The 3,270-nt window shown below is 29.2% G+C and overlaps 1 pseudogene; it reads left to right on the top strand.

The window, feature by feature from the left end:
• The first annotated feature begins 2,900 nt into the window (after window positions 1–2,900).
• On the top strand, window positions 2,901–3,033 carry LOC111742225 (annotated as a pseudogene).
• Window positions 3,034–3,270: the final 237 nt, after the last annotated feature.

Raw genomic sequence — 3,270 nt, 5'->3', positions numbered from 1 at the left:
CAAGGATCTACCATAACTTTATATAAATAGTCTTAAAAAGTTTTATTTTGTCTCAGGGGTGTCAGAGACTCCCAGGGTACTCTATGTCTCCTTCTTTTTGGTTTTATAGTCTTTTCATAGACTAATCTAAAAACTTTTTAGCACACTGTTTTTCATCTGACTTTATTCTCTTATGACAGGGACCACTAATTAAATTATGTTAATGAGAAGAAGTGGCAAGTGAAAAAGGAAACTGAATTTTTATTTTATTTCCTTTTCTTCAGAGATACCAAGAATTTGATCTTTATTGGATCTGTATCCCATCCATTTATTTAACACGTCTTCTACTTTAGCTTCATACTGTAAAACTTCCTATAAGTTGCAAAGCATATCTAAAACATTAAGTGCCAATATTACTTAGTATGAGCATGTGATGAGATGAGGGGACAGAATGATTTTACTAGAAATCCTACAACTTGATTTTTTAAAACACTAAACTCTCGTAGATCAAAATGAGGGTGAAGCTTTAAAAATAAGATATAATAAATTAAAAATAATAAAAATGAATCAGTACTATTATTAAAATTCTTATAGTGGATATTATTCATTATATGTTTCAAGATAATCATGAGGGACAAAAAGTGATGTATATTTGTACAACAGTTTTCAAAACGTTTGATCTCAGAACATTTTTGAACTTTTAAAAAGTTTAGAGGAACCGAAAGAACTTTTGTTTATGCATATGCACATTATTGTTATTAAGTGCATTAGAAATTAAAACAAATGTTTAAATTATTAATTTATTTTAATAATAAAACAACAAATTCATTACATGATAGCATATCGAATTTTAGTATTATTTTTCAAAAAAGTAGAAAATCAGAACTGTGTCTTATTTATCAAATCTCTTTAATGTCTGGCTTAACGAAAGAGAGCTGTATTCTTATATCTGCTTCTACATTCCATCTAGTGTGATATTACCTCTTGTGGAGCTTTTGGAAAACTCTACTGCACAAAGTTGGAAAAGACATATATCATCTTAGTATTATTAGGAAAATAGTTTTATTATTTTAGATTTCTTAAAGGGGTGTCAGAGACTCCCAGGGTACTCTATGTAGGCCATAGTTCGAGTTTGCTAGATTGTTAAGAACTCCAGCCTTAAATTTGGATAGACTAGACCTTCGTTGTCTTTACTTCTTGCTAGTTATTTGTCTTGGGGTAAGTTACTTAACCCTGGTGAACCTCAAATATCCCATTTACAAAACAGGCTTACTTATAATAACCACTGATAAAATTGTTTTGAAGTATAAAAATATAATATTTGTTATATGTAACTAATACTGAAAAAAAAGTCAGTAGTTGCATTCTATTATTATGTAATTCAAATATCTATTAAAATTGATTTTTAAATTCAATTATAATAATTATATTATTTTATTTTCATGTAGTTGTTTTATCTCTCATGACCACTCTTTTTAGGAAAGTTGTTTTGAATAATAATTTATTTATCCTATATAATCATAAAACCTAATGATTCATCAGTTTCTCTTTATAGTCAACAGGTTTCCATTTTATATAAAACAAAGCCCCATCCTGTCAAAAAAAAAAAAAAGCAACAAAAACAACTAAAAAATTAAGAATAAGATTAAAGAAAAAGAAGGAGATAGGCATTATGAGTAAGTCAATTGAATAAGCTTCCTTCAAAATGTTGTTCTTTGTAAGATGCAATCTTAATTGCTTTTCTTACTGTATATTTTCTAAAAATCTAGGTGGGAAAATATAGTTTTATTTTTAAAAATTGTGTCTCGACAAATTAACAAAGTAGTGATGCTGTGCTTATATATGTTTGAAATATTTATTGCTAAAAACATTGTAAAAGCATCTAAGATATAATACAATGACTTAGAAGAGATTCACTTAGTTTATTTTTTAAATAGGAGGAAAATAAAAGCTATTAATTGTAAAGGTTTAACATATAGCAATTATGTTTATTATTACTATAATTAAGCAAAATTTATGAAAGAGCCAAGCTGATTTATGTGCACAAGTTTTATAATGATGTGGAATGTTATTTAGGCAGAGAATGAATTTTCTTACATGTTGATTTCACATATATGACCCTAATTATTATAATTATATGTTTAATGTTTAACTTAAATATATTTCATAATTTAAATACATATTTATTTGATATTCTTATTGATTTATTTGTGATGTATACATGGCATTTTGCCAGTAGTTATCTTTTGTGGTAAGAACACTAATGTGAGAACTATTCCTTTAAAAATTTTTGTGTATAGTACAGTCTGGTTAACTATTCTAAAAATATTTTACAGCAGATATCTAGAAATATTAATCTTGTATAACCAAAACTTTATATCTGTTGAACAGCACATTCCTATTTTCTCCTCCTCCAAGCTCTTGGCAACCACCATTCAGCGCTCTACAAAAATGAGTATTTTATATACCTCATAGAAGCGGAATTATGCAATAGCTGTTTTATTTTAAATTATTCTATGTACAATTGAAATCACATTTATAGACAAGTGAATTCTCAGCAGTCAGAATGTCTACCCCTCCTGTATGCTCTCTCACACCTTTCCTGTGAATGTTCTTATTTAAGATGTTCTGTCATTCTCTTCTATCCCCACCTCACTGCTCTTCCCATTTGAATGATCCATCTCAGGGGTCTCAAATGCTTCATACCATGAGACAGTGGAAATTCAGAATCATAAATTTACAAAGAAATTTTAAATTTAAAAACAAAAGCCTTTCCCAGAGGAAAGGGTGATGTTTGCTCGGGATCTTTATTCATTCTTCCTAACTGATAGATGACAGACAGAACATAGTGAAAACAAGAAAAGATCTCAGAGACGTAAGCCAAACTCAAGGAGAAAGGAAAAAAAAAAAAAATCTACATTTAGTGTCTATTTGACAGACCTGGAGCAGTTACTCTCTGCTGCTAAGGTTCCAGGGCAGATGCAAGAAAAAAGGGTCCTCACACTTTCTATCTGTCTGACTGTGGCAGCTGAGATTGAATAGAGGAATACAGTGGAGGAACATAGAATTTTTACAACTCAGAAATTACCTTGTAAACAGTTGAAGAGTGTATTTTACTCCAAAGGCGACTCTAAAGTATGAGTTTACAGAAAAAAAAAATGTATTTAAAATATATATGTGGACACCAAATATCAGAGAAGCATGAAAGAAAGAACCAACAAAAGGCAAACAGAGAAAGCTACTAAATCAATTTCAGATAGAATTCCATGATTCTTTTGTATCTGGACAATT

Source organism: Pteropus vampyrus, unplaced genomic scaffold (genome assembly GCF_000151845.1).
Source record: "Pteropus vampyrus isolate Shadow unplaced genomic scaffold, Pvam_2.0 Scaffold88, whole genome shotgun sequence".
Lineage (NCBI taxonomy): Eukaryota > Metazoa > Chordata > Mammalia > Chiroptera > Pteropodidae > Pteropus > Pteropus vampyrus.
Note: the sequence above shows the minus strand (reverse complement) of the source record. Positions and strands in the feature narration are given on the sequence as shown.